Below are 27,192 nucleotides of genomic sequence, written 5' to 3' on the forward strand. Positions count from 1 at the left end.
TGAAATGTGTTGCGAGATTCCACATGGCATGTCGATTGGTATTCATTCCGGACAGTTTCTGGTCCCACCGCGTAGTTTTAAACGTTTGCATTTTCTCCCTTGCAATTCCATGGGGCCCGTTATTGTACAGTTTGTACAACAGGCACCTGCTACGCTGCCAATATCTCCTGAGACGATTTCTCATTGAGGTGAAGCCCAGGATTTCCTGGGCAGGGCTGTTGATTGTTGTGGGGGTGTAAGAACGGGAATGGCGTCAATCATTCCGTCTTGGACAGCAGTAGTGAGTGCTTCAACAGCTACATCTGTTTGTTCTGTGTATGTAACTTTGTACGTCTATTAAGCGTTTCCCTGTAGTTTAGTATGCAGCGTGGTTCGATGTTATGCAGGGTCTCCTTTGTGTACAGTATCAGTGGTAAGCGGTCAGAGGTCAGATCGTTCAGAACTTCAACGACGAGTGTGCTTGTTACGCACTTGACGAGGGCCATGTCTGTCACGTATGGCCTCTGTCGCTACTGTGTTGGCAGGCGCATGGCTATATCTGGCCCTGGTCTAATGGTTCAAATGGCTCTGAGCACTATGGGACTTAACATCTGTGGCCATCAGTCCCCTAGAACTTAGAACTACTTAAACCTAACTAACCTAAGGACATCACACACACCCATGCCCGAGGCAGGATTCGAACCTGCGAACGTAGCGGTCGCGCGGCTCCAGAATGAAGCGCCTAGAACCGCTCGGCCACCCCGGCCGGCTGGCCCTGGTCTGATGCAGTTTCAGCCTAGTGAGTATTCGTACAGTTTCTTGCCGTTGGAGTTTCGTATCAGTGAGTTCGACTCCGGATGTTCCGCGTTAAGATTTCCAGCGACGATTACTGGCAGTGCTTTGTTGAGTAATGTGCTGATACCGCGAGTTACGATGTTATGTGGCGGACTGTACAGCGATTTCAGTGTATTGTATGCTCCCCTGAACTTGATCCTGATTGCCGTAGCCTCTCTCGTTTCGAGTTCAGAGAGGCTGTAGATTCTGATGGTGTTCCGACACGGGATCTTTGTCAGTGTTCTACTGTTTGTGTAATGAAGTGGATGTGGTGTATTATCTATGGAAGAGTGTGCTAAATGCGATGAGAGAAGTTTGTATGATAGCCATGTGCTGGCCAGGTGTGGCTGCCATGAGCCGTGAGCACATTGTGGCGGCAATGTTTAAGGCTCTCATGTGGATTTTAAGCCACACAAGGCTGGGAAACAGAGGTTTGACTACTCCACCAGTTGTTAGGATGTTGTTCGTGTCGGCCAGTGAGGCAGCGGGTTTGCTGTAGGCTGCTGGTTGTGGTGGGTCCAGATTGAATGTTGGTGGCGTATGTATCTGCTTGTGCCACCTCTGTTGTTGCTGTGAGCAGGGGTGGGTTAGTATGGGGAAAGGCTTCGCTGTCTGCTTGACTGTGTACTTGAGTGTAGTTGGCCTGTTGTTGGTGTGTCTGTTGTGGTGTGGTAGTGTTAGCGTTTCTGTTGTTGATGTCCCTTCTCCTTCTCTGAGTTTTGGGTTTCAATTTTGTAGGTTCATCTGCTTGTGGTTGTGTGGGTGTCGCAAACTGTGGCTACAGGGAGTAGGGTTGTGCTACGCTCAGGTGCGTCTGTTGTAGCCGGTGTGGGTGTAGGGGACCGTGTCGTCTATGTGTGGCAAACGCTGAGAGGCCGCCACTGCCTCCTCGCCACTGGTACCAGTGACTGTGCCAACAAAGGAGAGGCCAGTCCTCGCTGTGTGCGGGAGGATGTTTTCGGCAGTTTTGCCCGTCAGAATCACTTTGTATACTTCGAACCCTTTGTGGCTGGACAAATGGGGTCCTAGCGCATTTGCATTGGTCTATTTGGCTTTGTGTGCACTACTGTGTTCTGTAGTTGCGCGCTCTTTTACGGCAGTGGGGTGTTAAGCGGCAGGATTTAGCATAAATAGCTGGCACACGGTGGCGTTGATGGGGCAGCTGCGGTGGTTATACTTCCGCTGTCATGGTCATGCGATGGTTGAACTTTACCTTCAGTAGGGCGAAGGACTGGGCCGTCTCGGCCAGCTCCACCTTGCAGCTGGTTATGTTTTTGCGTGTTCAAGAACCCATCTTGTGGCTCCTGCCAAGGGCGATGAGCTCCTCTTGTACTGCCGTGTTTGAGGTGTGTACTTTCACTCCCTTTATCGTACACTCCTGGAAATTGAAATAAGAACACCGTGAATTCATTGTCCCAGGAAGGGGAAACTTTATTGACACATTCCTGGGGTCAGATACATCACATGATCACACTGACAGAACCACAAGCACATAGACACAGGCAACAGAGCATGCACAATGTCGGCACTAGTACAGTGTATATCCACCTTTCGCAGCAATGCAGGCTGCTATTCTCCCATGGAGACGATCGTAGAGATGCTGGATGTAGTCCTGTGGAACGGCTTGCCATGCCATTTCCACCTGGCGCCTCAGTTGGACCAGCGTTCGTGCTGGACGTGCAGACCGCGTGAGACGACGCTTCATCCAGTCCCAAACATGCTCAATGGGGGACAGATCCGGAGATCTTGCTGGCCAGGGTAGTTGACTTACACCTTCTAGAGCACGTTGGGTGACACGGGATACATGCGGACGTGCATTGTCCTGTCGGAACAGCAAGTTCCCTTGCCGGTCTAGGAATGGTAGAACGATGGGTTCGATGACGGTTTGGATGTACCGTGCACTATTCAGTGTCCCCTCGACGATCACCAGTGGTGTACGGCCAGTGTAGGAGATCGCTCCCCACACCATGATGCCGGGTGTTGGCCCTGTGTGCCTCGGTCGTATGCAGTCCTGATTGTGGCGCTCACCTGCACGGCGCCAAACACGCATACGACCATCATTGGCACCAAGGCAGAAGCGACTCTCATCGCTGAAGACGACACGTCTCCATTCGTCCCTCCATTCACGCCTGTCGCGACACCACTGGAGGCGGGCTGCACGATGTTGGGGCGTGAGCGGAAGACGGCCTAACGGTGTGCGGGACCGTAGCCCAGCTTCATGGAGACGGTTGAGAATGGTCCTCGCCGATACCCCAGGAGCAACAGTGTCCCTAATTTGCTGGGAAGTGGCGGTGCGGTCCCCTACGGCACTGCGTAGGATCCTACCGTCTTGGCGTGCATCCGTGCGTCGCTGCGGTCCGGCCCCAGGTCGACGGGCACGTGCACCTTCCGCCGACCACTGGCGACAACATCGATGTACTGTGGAGACCTCACGCCCCACGTGTTGAGCAATTCGGCGGTACGTCCACCCGGCCTCCCGCATGCCCACTATACGCCCTCGCTCAAAGTCCGTCAACTGCACATACGGTTCACGTCTACGCTGTCGCGGCATGCTACCAGTGTTAAAGACTGCGATGGAGCTCCGTATGCCACGGCAAACTGGCTGACACTGACGGCGGCGGTGCACAAATGCTGCGCAGCTAGCGCCATTCGACGGCCAACACCGCGGTTCCTGGTGTGTCCGCTGTGCCGTGCGTGTGATCATTGCTTGTACAGCCCTCTCGCAGTGCCCGGAGCAAGTATGGTGGGTCTGACACACCGGTGTCAATGTGTTCTTTTTTCCATTTCCAGGAGTGTATATTCCTGTGTCTTTCGTCAGCAGTACTGAATGTGTAGTGTTCTAGATTTTGTTCATTAAGAAAGTCAAATAGGTCTTTGTATTCAGTCCTTGTTGCCCCTTTTAGTGTTGCTTTGTCGCCTGAAAGTTTTGAGTAGAATGTTGTGTTCGCTTGCCACCTCGCGAATGCGCTGCTGAGGACACTTAGGTCCCCGAAGCTGCGACTGATGACTGGGGAAAACCAGTCTGTGTTATGTCCAGCGATGGATTGGTGGTCGTTTCGTGATTGTGCAGTGCAGTTCGTGTTGTTATCCCTTGCGTGTATGTGGCTAGCGATTGGACCTGTGTGTGTTGGCAAGAGCGGTTGGCGGATCCCTCGTGAATTTGTGCCTTTTTCTTCTGTTTGCGCTTTGAACCTGCGATCTGCCACAGTTCGTATTCGTGTGTCTGTTCTCCTTCTATGTTCTCCGGTGACAGTGGTTTTGGTTCCGGGGAAATCATCAGTGGGAATGGGTATCAGTGTTGATGATAGCGAGGTGTCAATGATGTGTGTTTCTGTCTGCAGTGCTCTAGCTCTTTGGGCTTCGGCGTCCTCGTCGGTGACACTGAGGGCATATCCAGTAGTGTTGGCGCTGGCCTTTCAGAGCATGCAGACACAATAGCGCCTTTCCTAGCAAACATATACAACCACTCACTCGACGAGTTCCTAAAGACTGGAAATTAGCACAGGTCACACCAATATTCAAGGAAGGAAATAGGAGTAAACCATTAAATTACAGACCCATATCACTAACCTTAATTTGCAGTAGGATTTTGGAGCGTATACTGCACTCGAACATTTTGAATCACCTTGAAGTAAATGGCTTTTTGATACATAACCAACACGGATTCAGAAAATATTGTTATTGTGCAACACAGATAGCTCTTTATTCCCATGAAGTAATGAGTGCTGTCGACAAGAGATCTCAGATCGATACCATATTCCCAGATTTCCAGCAGGATTTTGATACCGTTCCTCACAGGGGACTATTAATCAAATTGCGTGCATATGGAGTATCGTCTCAGTTGTGTGACTGGATTCGTGATTTCCTCTCAGACAGGTAGTGATGATTTACCATCTATCGAGTAGAACAGAAGTGATATCTGTCGTTCCGCAAGGTAGTGTTGTAGCCCCTCTGCTGTTCTTGATTTACATAAATGATCTAGGTGGTAATCCGAGCAGCCCCCTTAGATTGTTTGCGGATGACGCTGTAATTTAGCGTCTAGTAAAATCGTCAGACGATCAATTTCAATTGCAAAATGATCTAGAGAGAATTTCTGAATGGTGCGAAAAGTGGCAATTGGCACTAAACAAAGAAAAGTGCGAGGTCGTCCACATGGGTATTAAAAGAAATCAGTTAATTTTTCGGTATACGATAAATCGCTCAAATGGAGGGCTGTCAATTCGACTAAATACCTAGGAATTACAATTACAAGTAACTTAGATTGGAAAGACCACATAGATAATATTATGGGGAAGGTGAAAGAAAGACTGCGCTTTGTTGGCAGAACACTTAGAAGATTCGACAAGCCCACTAAAGAGACAACGTACATTACACTTGTCCGTCCTCTGCTGGAATACTGCTCCGCGGTATGGGATCCTTACCAGGTAGGATTGACGGAGGACATTGAAAAAGTGCAAAGAAGGGCAGCTCGTTTCGTGTTATCGCGCAATAGGGGTGAGAGTGTCACTGATATGATAGGCGAGTTGGGGTGGCAGTCACTGAAACAAATGCTGTTTTTTTCGGCGAGATTTATTTACGAAATTTCAATCACAAACTTTCTCTTACGAATGGGAAAATATTTTGCTGACACCCACCTACGTAGGGAGAAATGATCATCATTATAAAATAAGAGAAATCAGAGATCGAACGGAAACATTTAGGTGATCCTTTTTCCCACGCGCCATTCGAGAGTGGAACGGTAGAGAAGAAATATGAAAATGGTTCGATGAACCCTCCTCCAGGCACTTGAGTGTGAATTGCAGAGTAACCATGTAGATATAGATGTACGTGTTGTACCACTGTTTGCCACTCGTCGCCGCCAGCCATCAGTTGGACAATGCACGGCCGTTCCTGGGCCACGATTCTCCTGCCGGACTGAGTGGCCGAACGGTTCTAGGTGCTTTAGTCCGGAACCGCGCTGCTCCTACGGTCGCAGGTTCGAATCCTGCCTCGCGCACGGATGTGTGTGATGTCCTTAGGTTAGTTAGGTTCAAGTAGTTCTAAGTTCTAGGGGACTGATGACCTCAGAAGTTAAGTCCCATAGTGCTCAGAGCCATTTGAGCCACGATTCTCCAACGGCGGCGAGCGGGGCAGAGATGCTGGCGGGAAGAATGGGCGCTTCCGCCGCTTGTGTCGAGCCGCGAGTGGTGGTCTGGAATCTGCTGCGCGGAATTCGCACTCTGCCCAGCATAAGGATTTCTACAAGAGAGGCACAACGAGTCTGCTTGTTCACCTTGAGAGAAAGAGATGTAATTCGTGCCGTACAGAAGTAGGGAGTCCCTACGACCTGTCAGCACAAGGTGCAATGCGCGGCGCAAGAGAGCACGGGAAGAAGAGAAAGGCCCACAGTGCACTGGGTTATCCGACGAGAAGGGGCTCACGACACTGGCACATCCTACCACAGAACGGGAGAGTCCCGCTGGGGACTGGGCAACCGAGGCTGTGGGAACTTTGAGTCAAAGACTCTTTTTATCTGAGCTCAAGGTAGTGTCACTGGACCTGACGACAATTTTGCTGCTTCGGACGGCGCCGCTGCTTTCGCCGCTGGTCGCTGACTCCATTTAGGTCGGCTCCCGCACTGCTAATTCTGAGCGAATGGCTACATCCAGGCAATGTCTGTGCAGAGCAGGAGGACAAAAACTGCGTATAGCGATGCTTTCACAATAAAAATCGGAGCGCGTTTGAAATAGAAGAGACAAGGTGTTAAAGTTCTATCGACGGCTACCACAAAACAAAACAGCAATTTTATTACATGTGTTAATGCACGAAGGTTCATACGAGAAGAATTACACATAGTTTGCAGCTATGTAGTTTACCTTTATCAGCTAAATTTTGTACTTCACTGCCTACTGTTTCTCCAGAAGGCATGTTGTTGTTGCGGTCCTCAGTCCAGAGACTGGTTTGATGCAGCTCTCCATGCTACTCTATCCTGTGCAAGCTACTTCATCTCCCAGTACGTACTGCAACCTACATCCTTCTGAATCTGCTTAGTGTATTCATCTCTTGGTCTCCCTCTACGATTTTTACCCTCCACACTGCCCTCCAATGCTAAATTGCTGACACTTTGATTCCTCAGAATATGCCCTACCAACAGATCCCTTCTTCTAGTCAAGTTCTGCCACAAACTTCTCTTCTCCCCAATCCTATTCAATACCTCCTCATTACTTATGTGATCTACCCATCTAATCTTCAGCATTCTTCTATAGCACCACATTTCGAAAGCTTCTATTCTCTTCTTGTCTAAACTATTTATCGTCCACGTTTCACTTCCATACATGCCTACACTCCAAACAAATACTTTCAGAAACGACTTCCTGACACTTAAATCTATACTCGATGTTAACAAATTTCTCTTCTTCAGAAACGCTTTCCTTGCAATCATCAATCTACATTTTATATCCTCTCTACTTCGACCATCATCAGTCATTTTTCTTCCCGAATAGCAAAACTCCTTTACTACTTTAAGTGCCTCATTTCCTAATCTAATTCCCTCAGCATCACCTGACTTAATTCGACTACATTCCATTATCATCGTTTTGCTTTTGTTGATGTTCATCTTATACCCTCCTTTCAAGACACTGTCCATTCCGTTCTGTTGCTCTTCCAGGTCTTTTGCTGTTTCTGACAGAATTACAATGTCATCGGTGAACCTCAAAGTTTTTATTTCTTCTCCATGGATTTTAATTCCTACTCCGAATTTTTCTTTTGTTTCCTTTACTGCTTGCTCAATATACAGATTGAATAGCATCGGGGAGAGGCTACAACCCTGTCTCACTTCCTTCCAAACCACGACTCTTATAACTGCCATCTGGTTTCTGTACTAATTATACATAGCTTTTCCCTCCTTGTATTTTAGCCCTGCCGCCTTCAGAATTTGAAAAAGAGTATTCCGGTCAAGATTGTCAAAAGCTTTCTCCAAGTCTACAAATGGTAAAAATATAGGTTTACCTTTCCTTAATCTATTTTCTAAGATAAGTCGTAGGGCCAGTATTAACTCACGTGTTCCAACATTTCTACGGAATCCAAACTGATCTTCCCCGAGGTCGGCTTCTACCAGTTTTTCCATTCGCCTGTAAAGAATTCGTGTTAGTATTTTGCAGCCGTGGCTTATTAAACTGATAGTTCGGTAATTTTCACATCTGTCAACACCTGCTTTCATCCATCTTGCTCACTAAATGGTAGAGTTTTGTTAGGCATCACTTTCCCAAGGCTGTCAGTAGTTCTAATGGAATGTTGTCTACTCCCGCGACCTTGTTTCGACTTAGGTCTTTCAGTACTCTGTCAAACTCTTCACGCAATATTATTCTCTTCCATTTCTATAATATTGTCCTCAGAAACATCGCCCTTGTATAGACCATCTATATTAACTCCTTAACCTTTCTGCTTTCCCTTCTTTGCTTGGAACTGGGTTTCCATCTGAGCTCTTGATATTCATGCAAGTGGTTCTCTTTTCTCCAAAGGTCTCTTTAATTTTCCTGTAGGCAGTATCTATCTTACCCCTTGTGATATAAGCCTCTACATCCTTACATTTGTCCTCTAGTCATCCCTGCTTAGCCATTTTGCACTTCCTGTCGATCTCATTTCTGAGACATTTGAATCCCTTTTTTCCTGCTTCATTTACTGCACTTTTATATTGTCTCCTTTCATCAATTAAATTCAATATCTCTTCTGTTACCCAAGAATTTTTACTACCCTCATATTTTTACCTACTTGATCCTCTGCTGCCTTCATTACTTCATCCCTCAAAACTACCCATTCTTCTTCTTCTGTATTTCTTTCCCCCATTCTTGTCAATCGTTCCCTTATGGTCTCCCTGAACCACTGCACAACCTCTGGTTTAGTCAGTTTATCCAGGTCCCATCTTCTTAAATTCCCACCTTTTTGTAGTTTTTTTCAGTTTTAATCTGCAGTTCATAACCAATAGGTTGTGGTCAGAGTCCACATCTGCCCCTGGAAATGTCTTACAATTTAAAACCTGCTTCCTAAATCTCTGTCTTACAATTATATAATCTATCTGAGACCTTCAGTATATCCAGACTTCTTCCATGTATACGACTTTCGTTTATGATTCTTGAACCAAGTGTTAGCTATGATTAAGTTGTGTCCTGTGTAAAATTCCACCAGGCGGCTTCCTCTTTCATTCCTTACTCCCATTCCATATTCACCTACTACGTTTCCTTCTTTTCCTTTTCCTACTATCGAGTTCCAGCCACCCATGACTATTAAATTTTCCTCTCCCTTCACTATCTGAATAATTTCTTTTATCTCCTCATACATTTCATCAATCTCTTCGTCATCTGCGGAGTTAATTGGCATATAAACTTGTACTACTGTGGTAGGCGTGGGCTTCGTATCTATCTTGGCCGCAATAATGCGTTCACTATGCTGTTCGTAGTAGCTAAACCGCACTCCTATTTTCCTATTAATTACTAAACCTACTCGTGCATTACCCCTATGTAATTTTTTATTTATAACCCTGTATTCACATGACCAGAAGTCTTCTTCCTCCTGCCACCAAACTTCACTAATTCCCACTTTATCTAACTTTAACCTATCCATTTCCCTTTTTAAATTTTATAACCTACCTGCCCGATTAAGGGATCTGACATTCCACGCTCTGATCCGTAGAACGCCAGTTTCCTTTCTCCTGCTAACAACGTCCTCCTGAGTAGTCCCCGCCCGGATATCCGAATGGAGGACTATTTTACCTCCGGAATATTTTACCAAAGAGGACGCCATCATCATTTAACCATGCAGCAAAGCTGCATGCCGTTGGGAAAAATTACGGCTGTAATTTCCCCTTGCTTTCAGCCGTTCTCAGTACCAGCACAGTAAGGCCGTTTTTGTTAGTGTTACAAGGCCAGATCAGTCAGACTGTTGCCCCTGCTACTACTTACACGGCTGCTGCCCCTCTTCAGGAATCACACGTTTGTCTGGCCTCTCAACTGATACCCCTCCGTTGTGATTGCACCTACGGTACAGCTATCTGTATCCCTGAGGCACGCACCTCCGGAATGTTTTACGCAAGAGGACGCCATCATTAATTTACCATGCAGCAAAGCTACATGCCGTTGGAAAAATTACGGCTGTAATTTCCCCTTGCTTTCAGCCGTTCTCAGTACCAGCACAGCAAGGCCGTTTTTGTTAGTGTTACAAGGGCAGATCAGTCAGACTGTTGCCCCTGCTACTACTTACACGGCTGCTGCCCCTCTTCAGGAACCACACGTTTGTCTGGCCTCTCAACAGATACCCCTCCGTTGTGGTTGCACCTGCGGTACAGCTACCTGTATCGCTGAGGCACGCAAGCCTCCCCACCAACGGCAAGGTCCATGGTTTACGTGGGGGGCGGAGGGCCGGGGGGGGGGGGGGCAGAAGGCATAATATTTTTTTTTTAATATCCACTAAGCCATATTTTTTTTCCTATTTCAGTCTATGTTTGCCTCAAATTTAGAAATCCTTCCTCTGTGCTGCTAAATGGCCTCATGTCCTTAGCACACATTTCCACCCGTTTGTCAGCCTCTAAGTCTTTGTCCTCGTTCAAAATATTTATGGAGTAAGGGAATTGATGGTCAAATTAACGAATGTACCATAACATATTCGAATTTCCCAAATGTGTGCTGAGTAACGTTCTGCACAATTTGCATTGCGAGACACTTACTGGCGGCCGTGGTGGCCGAGCGGTTCTAGGCGCTTCAGTCCGGAAGCGCGTGGCTGCTACGGTCGTAGGTTCGAATCCTACCTCGGGCATGGATGTGTATGATGTCCTTAGGTTAGTTAGGTTTAAGTACTTCTAAGTTCTAGGGGACTGATGACCTAAGATGTTAAGTCCCATAGTTCTCAGAGCCATTTGAGACACTTACCGATTTATCTGGAGCTCTCTCATAAACAAACGAAAACTTATCCCATGCTCGACTTGCGCTCTGTTTCGAGACTAGTATATATTTTGAATTTGTGATCTATTTGCCTGAAGTTGGGTTTGTCCATTTTGCTGCTCCAATCGTTGCGATAAGTGATCTACAGTGAAACTATTTACGCAAACATACGGCATACCTGGCTATTCTCTAGTCACGTCGAATAGACCGCGACACCTGATGTCAGGCGCAGCGGGCTGAATGGGTCCCTTGAAACTTGCCATGCTTGCGGAAATCCAGGCTGGCCTGCCGTAACCACTGGGCTTCAGCACACACGTACTCTTGCGTCTCCGTCGCGACGGCTTGACCTGTGACGGAGACAGGTAGGTGCAGGCAGGCTACATGGAGAAGAATTGATACAGATGTTATTTACGTTGGCTCTCCGTCATTCATTTGATGAAGATAAGCACGAATAAGGTGTTGCGTTTTACTTTTGTTCACCCATACGTGTTTCTAGACCTGAGAGCTTCTAATTCTATAATAATTTTGTGGAGACATTGATTTGATTGTATCTAAGAATATGACATAAACGACTCTTCAGTTGCGATTACTCACACGAGGTGGTGTCGTTTACGGTTAGATTTCACAGTGTATCTTGCCGTTGTGCATTCTTCACAAGACACCACGTCATCGGCAAAGTAGTATTTACACAAAAAGTTTAAAACATCTTACAGAATCGCTAGTAGAGTGTGTCCATAGTTAAAATTCCAGTTTGAAAACGACGTAGAAAGAGAACCACTGCTCAGAGTGACGTCAGATTTGAACAACGTATCATTGACGCAGGTGGAAACGTCATGGGACAAAACAGAATTATCGAAAATTTTGCCAATACCTGCCGCTATCAGCGTCTTAATGTGAATGGGGTCGGTTTCAAACGACACATGAACCGCAGTACGACAGCTGTGGTTTGAGTTGCATATTACACCATCCGTACTGTTCAGTGTGCATGACTGCAGAAATTCTGCACTTTAAGTTGCGTAAGCCTATGCACGATGGCAACTTCGTACCTCATAGAATGGGAAAAAAATCGGGTTTTAATTGTCCTAACGCCAAGAATACTACACGTAAAATTGACATCGGTTTTTAATTCCCCTAGGGCCAGAAACCGCAAAGAAAGCAAAATGACATCGGTTTCTAACTGTCGTCAGACGGACGCAAGACACGTTCAACATGCTGTCCACAGTTTTCTGCCACAAGTTAAAATCGAGAAAAACATATTTCACAACAGATCGGAGCGCCTCGGGATCACATCCACAATGCGCTGCGGAGCGCTTGCCTTCAATTCAGATTCGTTCTTAATTGGAGCACTGAACGTATCATTCAGATAACCCCACAGCCACTAGTCACACGGATTAAGATTAGACGATTTGGATGCCCAGGCTGTAGGGACATGACTACTGATAATTATAGCAGTTACGAATTGCTTCTCCAGCAGCCCCTTCACTGCCTGCGCAATGTACGGAGGAGTGCTATCTTGCATAAAATGTCCTAACCGAATATCCACACTGTTGCGGGTTGCAGTGACCTTGGTGTGCGACAGATTCTTACAGCATTTGTCAGTGACGTACAGGTAGCAGCACCAACAGGACTCATCTCCTCGTAAAAATACGACCCTGCAATAAACGATGCCACAACCCGCACCCACTGTCACCTTTGCAGAATGAAGTGGTACCATTTGACGTGCTTCCGGATTTTCCATTGTCCATGTTCTGCAATACTGCTTATTTGCATATCCTTCATCATTCATTGTTCACTTCCAGGCAAGCAAGAAATTCCAGAGCGAACGTTTCTCTTGCTGACAGGATAGCAGGAAGCAATACCTGCACATGGGTGATTTTGTACGGATAGCAATTCAGTATGTGAGCCGTGCTCATTCTGCGTTTCCTTGAACTTGGCTATCTATCTGTGTTTGGTTTCCCGCCGTTGTTGCGGTTGTGCCTTATTTCTTCCATCTTTTACGTGTGGCAGCAGCGATGTGTATCGATATTTGCACCGTGTACCATCTTTGGTCTTGTGCATATAGTTTCCAGCCAGGGGGTGTGCGGGCAGTCGTTCGGTTGATGCGGACCAGGGAGGATATCTCCGTGCGGCGCAGTCGGCTGGGTCCGCTGGTGGTCCCTGCGCAGTGTCGGAGCTACGAGCTTCGTGGCTCACCGACACAAGGAGTCAAAGTTGAGTGGTGTCTTAAGTACCCAAGCCACGTCCGTTCATGTTGTGTCGTTCCTTTCGGTGGTTCGCTGTTGGGGAGCTTTTCCTGTGAGCAATATCGAGTGTTACTCGTGAAATCGAGCCGCTGTGCGGTGGAATTAACTCTATTGGTTCACTACAATTCAAGTGCACCAGCGGAATTTTCTGCCTAGTCGCCGTTACTGTTCCGGTTACCTGCCCTGGCCACTAACGTAATTTCAGGCAGCGTCCTTTCCTCACCTGTTTTCGCTGTCCAACACGATGTGTAGTTTTGACAGCATAGTACATATTTCATTGTGGATAATCACGTCCGTAACAGTTTAGTCTTTGAGTTTTTATGTACCGATTGGTCGCTAGCATGTCATTTGGTCGGTCGGTCCGTGACTGTCTCTTGGTTGGTTTACCGACGGATCAAGTGCAGTTGGGCAGACCACCAGTCTCACCTAAGTGAACGTTAATGTTTCGAGTGAAGCCCCCAGCCCCCCCGACCCCTCCCCCCGGCCCCCGGCCCCCCTTGGGGCGTCTGAGTGCCGTTTTCTATACTGTCCTTTTCATGGCTGTTTAACGGTCTGTTGGTAATCTATTATAGCCAATGCTTTAAAGGAAAAAAACTTTTTATTGTGTTTTATGTAAATCAAGGGCCTTCAGCCCGTATAAGTAAGTTTGAATTCTGGCAAGTGGATATTTTGCTGAAAATTACTGTTGTTGTGCTATCTATTCATTTAGCGCGCTGTCAGCCACTTAAAGGTTTAAGGTGTTTTGAAGTTTAGGAAAATCAATTGTGGACCTTCAGCTGCTTAAAACCTTATTCTTAAATTTAGTTATTGTCGTTGCGTTGCCTTTTCATTTAGTGTGCTTTCGGCCACGTAAAACTCTAAGGTTGAAGTTGTTTTCTGGATTTATTGAAAATCAACTGTTGGCCTTCAGCCACTTAAAGCCTTATTCTTAAAATTTCCCCTAAAGAGAAAACATTGCAGCCTTCTGCCTTAAAAGATTACGGCAATATATTTTAAAATTTTGTAATTTAGTTGTCTTCCCCCCCACCCCCCCCCACCCCCCCTCCCCCATGAACCATGGACCTTGCCGTTGGTGGGGAGGCTTGCGTGCCTCAGCGATACAGATGGCCGTACCTAGGAGCAACCACAACGGAGGGGTATCTGTTGAGAGGCCAGACAAACGTGTGGTTCCTGAAGAGGGGCAGCAGCCTTTTCAGTAGTTGCAGGGCCAACAGTCTGGATGATTGACTGATCTGGCCTTGTAACAATAACCAAAACGGCCTTGCTGTGCTGGTACTGCGAACGGCTGAAAGCAAGGGGAAACTACGGCCGTAATTTTTCCCGAGGGCATGCAGCTTTACTGCATGGTCAAATGATGATGGCGTCCTCTTGGGTAAAATATTCCGGAGGTAAAATAGTCTCCCATTCGGATCTCCGGGCGGGGACTACTCAAGAGGACGTCATTATCAGGAGAAAGGAAACTGGCATTCTACGGATCGGAGCGTGGAATGTCAGATTCCTTAATCGGGCAGGTAGGTTAGAAAATTTAAAAAGGGAAATTGATAGGTTAAAGTTAGATATACTGGGAATTAGTGAAGTTCGGTGGCAGGAGGTACAAGACTTTTGGTCAGGCGAATACAGCGTTATAAATACAAAATCACATAGGGGTAATGCAGCAGTAGATTTAATAATCAATAAAAAAATGGGAGTGCGGGTAAGCTACTACAAACAGCATAGTGAACGCATTGTTGTGGCCAAGATAGACACGAAGCCCACGCCTACTACAGTAGTACAAGTTTATATGCCAACTAGCTCTGCAGATGGTGAAGAAATTGATGAAATGTACGATGAGATAAAAGAAATTATTCAGATAGTGAAAGGAGACGAAAATTTAATAGTCATGGGTGACTGGAATTCGAGAGTAGGAAAAGGGAGAGGAGGAAACGTAGTAGGTGAATATGGATTGGGGGTGGGACATGAAAGAGGAAGCCGTCTGGTAGAATTTTGCACAGAGCATAACTTAACCATAGCTAACACTTGGTTCAAGAATCATAAGAGAAGGTTGTATACATGGAAGAAGCCTGGAGATACTGACAGGTTTCAGATAGATTATATAATGGTAAGACAGAGATTTAGGAAGCAGGTTTTAAATTGTAAGGCATTTTCAGAGGCAGATGTGGACTCTGACCACAATCTATTGGTTATGAACTGTAGATTAAAACTGAAGAAACTGCAATAAGGTGGGAATTTAAGGAGATGGGACCTGGATAAACTGAAAGAACCAGAGGTTGTACAGAGTTTCAGGGAGAGCATAAGGGAACAATTGACAGGAATGGCGGAAAGAAATACAGTAGAAGAAGAATGGGTAGCTTTGAGGGATGAAGTAGTGAAGGCAGCAGAGGATCAATTAGGTAGAAAGACGAGGGCTAGTAGAAATACTTGGGTAACAGAAGAAATATTGAATTTAATTGATGAAAGGAGAAAATATAAAAATGCAGTAAATGAAGCAAGCAAAAAGGAATACAAACGTCTCAAAAATGAGATCGACAGGAAGTACAAAATGGCTAAGCACGGATGGCTAGAGGACGAATGTGAGGATGTAGAGGCTTATCTCACTAGGGGTTTAAATAGATGCTGCCTGCAGGAAAATTAAAGAAACCTTTGGAGAGAAGAGAGCCACTTTTATGAATATCAAGACCTCAGATGGAAACCCAGTTCTAAGTAAAGAAGGGAAAGCAGAAAGGTGGAAGGAGTATATAGAGGGTCTATACAAGGGCGATGTTTTTGAGGACAATATTATGGAAATGGAAGAGGATGTAGATGGAGATGAAATGGTAGATACGATACTGTGTGAAGAGTTTGACAGAGCACTGAAAGTCCTGAGTCGAAACAAGGACCCGGGAGTAGACAACATTCCATTAGAGCTACTAACAGCCTTCGGAGAGCCAGTCCTGACAAAACTCTACCATCTGGTGAGCAAGATGTATGAGACAGGCGAAATACCCTCAGACTTCAAGAAGAATATAATAATTCCAATCCCAAAGAAAGCAGGTGTTGAAAGATATGAAAATTACAGACTATCAGTTTAATAAGTCACAGCTGCAAAATACTAACGCAAATCTTTACAGACGAATGGAAAAACTAGTACAAGCCGACCTCGGGGAAGATCAGTTTGGATTCCGTAGAAATGTTGGAACATGAGAGGCAATACTGACCTTACGACTTATCTTAGAAGAAAGATTAAGAAAAGGCAAACCTACGTTTCTAGCATTTGTAGACTTAGAGAAAGCTTTTGACGATGTTGACTGGAATACTCTCTTTCAAATTGTAAAGGTTGCGGGGGTAAAATATAGGGAGCTAAAGGCTATTTACAATTTGTACAGAAACCAGATAGCGGTTATAAGAGTCGATGTGCATGAAACGGAAGCAGTGGTTGGCATGGGAGTGAGACAGGGTTGTAGCCCCCCCCCGATGTTATTCAATCTGTATATTGAGCAAGCAGTAAAGGAAACAAAAGAAAAATATTCGGAGTTGGAATTAAAATCCATGGAGAAGAAATAAAAACTTTGAGGTTCGCCGATGACACTGTAATTCTGTCAGAGACAGCAAAGGACTTGGAAGAGCAGTTGAACGGAATGGACAGTGTCTTGAAAGGAGGATATAAGATGAACATCAACAAAAGCAAAACGATGATAATGGAAAGTGGTCGAATTAAGTCGGGTAATACTGAGGGAATTGGATTAGGTAATGAGACACTTAAAGTAGTAAAGGAGTTTTGCTATTTGGGGAGCAAAATAAATGATGATGATCGAGTTAGAGAGGATATAAAATGTAGACTGGCAATGGCAAGGAAAGCGCTTCTCAAGAAGAGAAATCTGTTAGCATCGAGTATAGATTTAAGTGCGAAGAAGTCGTTTCTGAAAGTATTTGTATGGAGTGTAGCCATGTATGGAAGTGAAACATTGACGATAAATAGTTTGGACAAGAAGAGAATAGAAGAATTCGAAATGTGGTGCTACAGAAGAATGCTGAAGATTAGATGGGTAGATCACATAACTAATGAGAAGGTATTGAATAGAATTGGGGAGAAGAGGCGTTTGTGGCACAACTTGACTAGAAGAAGGGATCGGTTAGTAGAACATGTTCTGAGGCATCAAGGGATCACCAATTTAGTATTGGAGGGCAGCGTGGAGGGTAAAAATCGTAGGGGGAGACCAAGAGATGAATACACTAAGCAGATTCAGAAGGATGTACGCTGCAGTAGGTACTGGGAGATGAAGAAGTTTGCACATGATAGAGTAGCATGGAGGGCTGCATCAAACCAGTCTCAGGACTGAAGGCCACAACAACAACAAGAACTTTTCCGCCCGCTCTTGTAGGATACTAAAAATCCATTATTTCACATTTTTTACAGTCATCGCTATTTCATTCAATACTGTGCAGACTGACAATCTGTTTGGATGTGATCCTCCCTTGTTTGCTTTTACAATTATCAACAAAGTTCGAACAAATGGATTAAACATCGTATCAGCAGTTATATGCAAGGAAGTTATCTCATGTAACTACGCTCCCGGTAGCTGAGTGGGCAGTTCCGCTTGGGACGCGACAGCGACCGGACGTGCCGGTACTTCCGCGTAATCGTAGCGCCGCAAGCCGTGTTTATAGAAATTCTTGGATTGTGGCCTGTGATAGTCTCAGTGCTTCTTCCTACCGTCGTACACACGCTCAGATATTATTGGCATCGCGTCCTACCAGGTCCACACAGCATATTATGACATGGCGGAATACTGTTTCTGTGTGAAGTTTTTAGATCAGATACAACTGGAGAAAATTTTGGTGAATACTGGTGGGAAAGCAGAGTTCCAACATCGTTATGAGTCGGTGAGTACAGTTTCATTTACTAAAGCTGACATCGAATATAAACAAGTGCGAGTGTTCAATTTGACACCTGAGGTTGAGAATTGTTTTCTTAGAGATGTCCTTGCCAAATACGGCGACATCCGACAGCTTAGAAACGAAAAATGGTCGAGCCGTCACAAACTCCAATGTTATGGTGGGGTTCGCTCAGTTGACATGGGCGTTAAAGTCAATATCCCATCCTATATAATGGTTTGTGGTTATAAGGCACATTTCATTTACGATGGACAAGTAGGCACTTGTTTTATCTGTAACACGAGTGGCCATTTACGAGATGATTGCCCACGGCTTGTTTTCGTACTTCGAACAATCTGCAACAACGACAGAGATTAACATTGACTGATGTCCTAATTCAGAATCAGACGCTTTCTGTGACTGACTCCCAACCGAGTGCATCTGTGTCAGAGGACAACCATCTCGGTAACGGCGCCTTCCCACACCTCAGAAAATCGCGGCCAGTCACCCCTCAGCCGCCGGTGTTGCGTTATCTGTCGGTAACAAACGACGCCGTACTAGTGACGGTAGTGGCTCCGGTGACCAGGTCGTAAAAAATCAGACCGATGACGCAGAGTCACGGGTCTCCACACAGGACACGCATATTTCGGACGGCTAAGTTACGATCCACTAAGACACATGTTACATAGATTAAATAGAATCCCACTCAGCAAGAGAAACTATGAACAAGAAATGAGTACAATCATACAAATAGCTAGGAACAACGGGTATTACACACATGTGGTACACAAGCTCAATCAAAAAATAAAAACACAAATAAAAAACAAACACAACATTTCCAGAATACAAGAGAACTCACAAGCTGAAAACTTACAAACACACTCAACAAACACACACAATGACAACACCACACAGAAAAGAACCAGATGGTACACCATGACCTACACACATAAACTAACACACAGAGTTGCAAACATCCTAAAGAGACAGGGCTTCAAAATAGCATATAAGCCTGGGCAAACCCTTCAATCACACCTAAGCCAGCCAGCTACCAAGAGGGACAAATTCCAACTATCAGGAATATATAAACTTGAATGTCAAAGTTGTGATGCAGTATACATAGGCATGACATGCAGGAATTTTCAAACAAGATACAAAGAACATGTCAGATGTTGGAAGTATGAAACAAACCATTCCACATTTGCAGAGCATTTAAAACACTACAACCATCATCCTACAAACATGGAACAAGAAATGAAAATAATGAGAATAAGCAACCATGACAAACATCTTATACAAATGCAAGAAAACTTCCACATCCAGATAGCCATAGCAGAAAACAAACATGTGATAAATGAACAAACACACATCAGCACAGGCTCCCTACTACACTTAGTAAAGGAAATGATAACATAAAAAAAATAAGAAAGAGAACTCTTCCCCACATCATCTGGAGACACACACACACACACACACACACACACACACACACACACAAGGAAAAAAAATATACACACACACACAGGGAAAAAAATATACACACACACACACACACACACACACACACACACACACAAGGAAAAAAAATACACACACACACACACACACAGGGAAAAAAATATACACACACACACACACACACACACACACACAGAAACGCACACACAAATGCATACACGAACAGACCACAGATACTTCAATAGTTACACTCATAAGTTTGGCAATAACATTCGATCTTTGGCAAAAACATTTGACAGTCGTCGACAGAAACCAAAACATTGCTTTAAAACAAGCGTTCTGTGCATAGAGTTGTGGAATGGCGAAAAAAACCGCAAATTGGCGTTCATAAGAAGAAGAACAACACCAAAAATGCAACAGGAGCGTAATATGTAGGAAATTGTCCACGCATCCTGTAAGTACAGTTCAAAACATTACTACTTAATAGGAAATACCAACCACCAGAACTGTTTATAACCTATAGGCACAATGACAAAAATGTAAATAAATAGCTAACATATGTACATATTCCAGGCCACTGATGATGCCTTGCAGAAAATAAAGGCGAAACGCGTATGGCACTAAAATTGTGCTTTATTCAGTTGCTGTCAGACGGTCCATAAGTAAAAATTATTAATATACCGTAATACGATCCACCAAATTCACATTGAAACTCCCGACGCAGAAACTGTCAATACCAGTCGAGTGTTTACAGCAATCCGATCCGATGCCGCTTCTCGACTCGCCACAGGTAGTCAGCATACAAGAGGCGGAAGTAAGTCAACTGCTAATCGTAAACACACAGGATGATGCACGCGGTGTAGAGCATAACATAAACACCCGCCACCTCAGAACTGCTTCCCAACAACGCTAGGAACCGGAAAGCTGTATACAAACAGCCAGTGCGGCTCCAAACAAACACAGTGAGCCTACTAAAGACGCGTCTTCGGACTTCCCGTCACCCGTTCCGAAGCAAGGACTTTCAGATACTGCTTGCAGCCAAGACTGGTCAACTCTGCCGTCTTCTATGACGCTTCGGACGACTGCACGACTGCAAAATAAAGTTGAACCAAATGACTCCGTGGCTGGAAGTAAGTCAAAAAGTAAAGTCAGCGCAAAAACTGGTACAAAACCTGCGGATGTAGGTTCGAAGTCCGACGGTGAGATGGACTGGGCTTCCAACGCTTCCCCACACGTCTCTGACGATCATGAGTCAAGCTTTTGTCCCTGAACATTAATAGAGTTAGGATAGATTTAAAATTAGCAATGCTACGGCAGTTTATCTATGAGTTCGACCCTGATATAGTTCTGCTACAGGAAGTGCCGATACGGAATCCCAGTGAGAAATGTCGAAATGTTGGACTCCGGTAGAGGCATAGCTTGCCAAATTTTTGACGTCACCCTCATCAATATCTATGCTCCATCTGTAACGACTCTAAAATAAGAAAGAGCAAACTTCTTTAAACAAGATATCATCTACTTGGTAAGCCGCAACCCAACCCAGTTCATAATTAGTGATGATTTTAACTGTGTGACCCACAGGAAAGATCAATCGCCAAACTTGAATTACTGTAGGGAACTACATGATTTGGTGCGTCACCTGCAGCTGAAGGATGCGTGGGAACTAAAATTTCCTACCGTAGTAAAGTACACGTACCTGACCTCCACCGCATGTAGCCGTCTAGACCGTTTGTACACCTCTGAGAACATTTGCCAACCTGTTCTGGACTCCGATGTCATTCCGGCTAGTTTCTCCGACCACTGCGCCCTCTGTGTCAAGATAAATCTGGCCAAACAGCACACTAAATGGCATAGGATTCTGCGGAGCCTAAATGTTTCTATTCTCGCCGATGCCGCACTACGAGATGTGATCTCCACGACATGGGCGGACTGTCTCAAGCAATGCTGCAGATGTCCGAGCAAGATAGCCTGGTGGAATGTTGTAGCCAAACGGAAAATGCGATTATCCTTTAAAAAACTACAATTGGCAACGGGTACAAGATGTCAAACGCACGATTGATTTTTACCAGACAGTTGTGCGAGAGTTGTATGCGACTACGTCCCAACCAACACGCAGCTGTCAACCATAAAACAAATAAAGGCGAAGCTTATAGACATAAAGTGAACGCAGCTTGATGGACTGAAGATCAGATTTAAAGCAAAATCGCTTCAAGAGGACGAACTTACATCGCAGTATAACCTCATAAAATATCGTGCCAATCGCAAGTGAACTTTTATCGGGAAGCTGGACACAGATGATGGACTGCGTTTGTCCCGACAGAGTGGTATTCCTAGTGCAGTTTCCCAGTACTTCACGGATCTGTACTCGCAGTGTGATACACATGGTGATGACGGCGGCGAGATCGTGCGTTCTCTGCCCCCCCGTAGTCACGCCTGCTGATAACTCGGCGGTCGTACACGATTTTACTCCAGACGAAGTACTTGAACTGATTTCTGGCTCGCCATCGAATAAATCCCCTGGCCCTGATGGATTGCCACGGGAATGTTATGTGCGTTTCTGGCCCATAATCGGACACGCATTTACAGATGTTCTCAATGAAGTGATGCGAGGGAGTGGCGTGCTGGCCGAAATGAAGGAAGGTCGAATTGTATTGATACCAAAAAGCAAACACCGAAAAACCTTAGATAACTTCCGACAGATTACTTTACTCAATTCTGATTACAAAACCCTTGCCAGAGCACTCAACAGCAGGTTGTCTCCATTAATGAAGCAAGTGATTCACAACCATCAATCATGCTTCCCTGGTCGCACTATTATGACTCCCCTTTCGGAATAAAGAGATGTAATAGCCATAGCGTCAGTCACTAACGTGAATCTCGCATTGCTGCCTATCGACTTTTGCAAGGCATTTGATCGCGTCCGCCACGAGTACCTCCTACAGCTACTGCAGCGGTGTGGTTTTGGTCAACGGGTTATTAATGTCGTGCAACATTTCGTCACAGGCATTACAACCAAAGTCAGCGTAAATAGACAGCTTACTCAGCCCATCGAGGTCCAAAGAGGAGTGCCGCAGGGGAACCCTCTCGCCGTGATGTTATTTGTTTTATCGTTCGAGCCAGTCTTACGCTCCATTCATGACAAACTTGCAGGCCTGTCGATCCGGACGTCCTTCGTGGTCCGTGCTTACGCCGACCATGTCGGAGTGTTATTGCGCAACGGCGGAGACGTATCAACCCTCAAGACCGCGGTAGACGAGTACTGTCGTGCTTTCGGTGCTAAAATCAGCGCCGATAAATGCACCCTTGTCAGCAGTCGGGGATTCGACGCAGTTGTACCTTGGGCGAAGCGTGTTGAAGACCACAACACTTTGGGGATGATTATCGACAAATGCCCGCTAAAAATGAATGCAAAATATTGGAAGCAGGTCACCAATAAAAGGCAAGGTGCCATCTATAAAAACAATTGGCGGTCCGTTGACGTTCTCCAACGCATACGACTCCTCAGCAGTTATATATTCAGTAAAGCGTACTATACGGCCCAAATATTTCCAATCCCCAAGATCCAGGCCAAACACGTGATGAAAACCTCTAACAGATTTATCTGTCAAGGGCAACCGTTTAAAATGAAATACACCACCCTGACATCTTCCAGACAGGCCGGCGGACTCAACATGCCTGACATTAACCGAAAGTGTACGGCGTTATATATTAAACGAATGACCCATGTGTTGGACAAGGAACCTTATAAGCAACATGGTACTAAGTATAAAAAAAAGTGGTCAACGCGACAAAATGTCAATCCTAATGGCCCGGGTTCGATTTCCTGGAGGGTGGGAGATTTTCTCCGCTCGGGGACTGGGTGTTGTGTTGTCCTAATCCTTATCATTTCATCCCCATCGACGGGCAAGTCGCCGAAGTGGCGTCACATCGAAAGACGTGCACCCGGCGAACGGTCTAACCGACGGGAGGCCCTAGTCACACGACACTTTTTTATCTCATGTATGAGAGAGCTTAAAACATACAGATTCAGCAGATATTTTGCCACATCATATCAAACGTTCCTCATATGCGTCTTGTACTCTCGATAATGTTGATTAAAAATGTAGGTTTGTGAAAATTTCGGTTCTTCGAAATCGCATGGACTACGAGAGAACCGTTTGATGCTGTATGATGCAAACTGTTGTGTACGACTTTGAGCACAGTGGTAAGGAGAGGTGCGCTACAGAGCGGCGTGGTAACTGTCGTCGTGAGAAAGCCGGAAGAGAGCAGAAGTGGTTAGCTAACTCGCATTTCTGCGAATATACGAAAACTTAATACAAACAGAAATAACGCAACAACGAATAATTCCAGCTATTATAATAGCGAACTTGTATTTCTCCACCATACGAACATTCATTAGAAATAGAAATAATGCAACAAGGAAAAAGTACAGTTATTAAAGTAGTAACTAGGCTGAGGCTCTCGGAACTAAAGGATGGACGATGGTGTCGGAGTCGCGACTAAGCGGCGTCTCCATAGCATGACACATGTGAGATAAAAACACAAGCAAAACGACAGAGGAGCTAAAAGAAGGGCACAGGGAAAAGGTCACTGGCTGACCACTTACAAAACATGAGTGAGCCAGTCACCCTGTTAACACATTAAAACCACCTGCCTAAAATCTTGGAAACAATATTGGACAATTCACAAAAATTTAAAACTCTAACCACGTTCGCTTGAACGTTACATAAAATAAAGAGCAGATCAGTCGGCAAATCCGCCGCGGCCCGCTGGTCGGAAAATAAATTGTGGCGCCACGAGCAGCACACATTGGAAGGTCCTCTTCCCAGAGCAAGAAGCTAAGCGTCAGAGGGCTGTGGCCTAGGCGAAGACGAGTAAGAAGGACCTCATCCCGTCAACGTGGCTGGAAACATGGCCTTGCTGTGGGCTTTACTAGGGGGAGCTTGCTGTCTGTCACTTCCAGCCCCGCTCACTCCACCGACCCAAGACTCTGTATCTCAACAGCGAGGATATAGCATTCAGGGGGATGGCACACTGAGATAATTGAGGATCACAACGCACCTCCTTCACTGCTAGATCTCCCCTTTCCTTTCCGACAATATCCATGTGCAATAGTACCCATCAGAAAGACACCCGTTTTCGCAGTCGTTGTAGTTGGAGGAGGGCATCCTAGATATTTGGACTACTTTGTCTGCTGGGAGAGGTTGTAGGGAGTGTAGGCATTCAGAGAATCGGAACAGCACTGGAAGAATGTCTCATCTGCTCAGAGTCCGCAAGATCGCATGTAACTGTGCGTCGAAGACAGTAAAGTCTTCAGGCGGTGGCCACCGAGGACGCCATCCGGGAAAACAACAGAGAAACCAACGGAGTCCCCCTGTTTAGACCCATCCTTAAAGACTGCAACATACTTGTGGTGCTTATATAAAATATCGTAAAATATGGCATTAAAAAGAAAAGCAGGGGTGCAATCTCTCCTGTACTGCACTAAATCTAAAATGAATCTCGCTATCTGCAGTAACCGAGGTGGTAGTTGGTAAAAACCCTGAATTTGAGGTTGTACCTGCTTCACACCAAATGACTCCAGGGCGTGTTGCGCGCAGATCGCCAGTGGCCTTGTTGCTCGCGGGCAATGGGGGGAAAAACGTTCCAAACAGAGATGAGCATCAGTATGGTATGTGGGTGAATTCAGAGCTGTGAGGAACTTAGGTGCCTGACGCGCCATGAGGCCATTCCGTGGCTGGGTATGAGGCTGGTCCTATAAGCACTCGTGGCCAGCCTAATCCCCTCATGGTGGACAGCATCAGTGACCTTCAAACAAATAGGTCTCGCCGATCCATGCATCGTGGACCCATAGCATAACCGTGAACGCACGAAAGCCAACAAAACTGGAGCAAAGGCGCCCAAGACTTCTGGCTAAGGTAGTTTATGATGTTCAGTGCCTTCAGGGTCCTGGATTTCAAGCCTTGCAGGTCTCTCAGGTGTGGCAACCATCACACTTTGGAGTCAAAAATGAAGCCCACAAACTGCACTGAGTTTTGAAAGTGCAGAATGAAGTCCCTCATATGCAAGTCAGGTAAATGAAAAACACGATGAGAACGATTAAAATGAACACACAAATACTTGTTTGCAGAAAACTGAAAACCTGTCTTCGCAGCTCACTCCTGTTCTTCCGCAATGTAATCTGAAACTGACAGCTCACAGTTGCAACACTGCAGGAGGAACAGAAAAGAGCAAAACCATCCACAAGTAAGGAGCACTGTAGAGGACTCCTTACCATTGACGTGATACTGTTTATGGCTATGGCAGGGGGAAACACTTAAAACAGTGCCATGAGGGACACAATTCTCCTGCTCGAAACGGAAATCGTGTCACCAGCTTGGGATCTAAAAAACAGCTGAGAGAGGAAAGAGCATAGGAGGATGAGGAGGTGGCCACGAAAGCCCCATTCATGCATCTTTTTGGGAATATTGTGTCTGCAAGTACTGACGATGTTTGGTTTGTGGGATGCTCAACTGCGCGGTGATCAGCACCTGTACGAAGTGCCAAGTTTTACACAGTCCAATTTTTCTACACAGTCTAATCGAGCTACTGTCACGAATGTTGATGGTGAGGATGAAATGATGAGGACAACACAAACACCCAGTCCCCAGGCAGAGAAAATCCCCAACCCGGCCGGAGATCGAACCCGGAACCCCGTGATCCAGAGGCAGCAACGCTAGCCACTAGACCACGAGCTGAGGACTCTGCAAGTACTGTCATATGCTTTACAGATATCAAGATTATGCCAGTACATAGATGTTTATGTAGGAAAAGTTGCTGAATAGCCGCCTCTAGCAGGGTCAAGTTGTCGACAGTGGATCGAAATCTCCAGAAACGACACCGAGAGCGACTTAAGAGTAGCCTGGTCTCTAACAGCCAGACCAGACGACAGTTAACCATTCGCTCCGGGCCGCGGCGGATTCACCGCTTTGTTAAGGCGATACTCCTGTAACCACTGGAACATGTCCGATCCTTCCTGGTTTGAGGAGAGAAACTGCCTCTCTCCACAAGTTGGGGAAATTTCCTGTGTGCCATATAAGACTGAAACTTTTGAGGAGGATTTCCTTTGATGCTCCTGGGAAAGGTAGAAGATTTGGTAGTGACTTGGTGCAGTGTCTCGAGTCTCACGTAGTGCCGATTCCAGCTCCCACATGGAGAAAGGGGAGTTGCAGGGCCCAGAACTGTTGGGTTTGACGTCCAACTTGCCCTCTCTACAGTCACACGGTAGCGACGAAATGCCAGGTCCTGGCCTGCGTTGGCAGTAGTCTTTGCAAAATGCTCGGCCGGCAACTGAGTGATGTCTCCAGGTGTTATTTGGAGACATCTCTGTTACAGCACAGTTGCTGTTGGTAAACGACTGTGTTTGCCGGAAATCCTCCGGATGGCTTCTCATACTTTAGCAGAAGAAGTGGATCGATTGCAGTTTAGTAGCCATGTTAAGCAATGCACAAAATAACAACACAAATAAGTACAGAAAAAGGAAAAAGTGCAAAAGGCTGTAACTGTGGATTCTAGAACACAAAGAGCACGAAAGACAAACAAAAATACCAAAAACCAAGCAAAAAGACGACGACAGAAGAGGAAGAAACCAACTAGACTTGATTGCCGTTGATGACTCGTCGCCAGATTATTGTGTACGACTTCGCACACAACGATACGGAGAGATGGGCTTCAGAGAGGTGCAGCAACTGTTGTCATAGGAAAGCTGGACAGGAGCAGAAATGATTGGCGAACAAATTAACAGAGTGAACAGATGCTTACTCAACGAGTATTTCTCCAAGTGTACTAAAAATCACTACTACGAGGGTTGTTTTTTAAGTAAGGGCCCTTATAATTTTTAAAAAAAGATACTAATACTTTTGTAAAAAAAACTTTTA

This window comes from Schistocerca cancellata, chromosome 8, assembly GCF_023864275.1.
Source record: "Schistocerca cancellata isolate TAMUIC-IGC-003103 chromosome 8, iqSchCanc2.1, whole genome shotgun sequence".
NCBI lineage: Eukaryota > Metazoa > Arthropoda > Insecta > Orthoptera > Acrididae > Schistocerca > Schistocerca cancellata.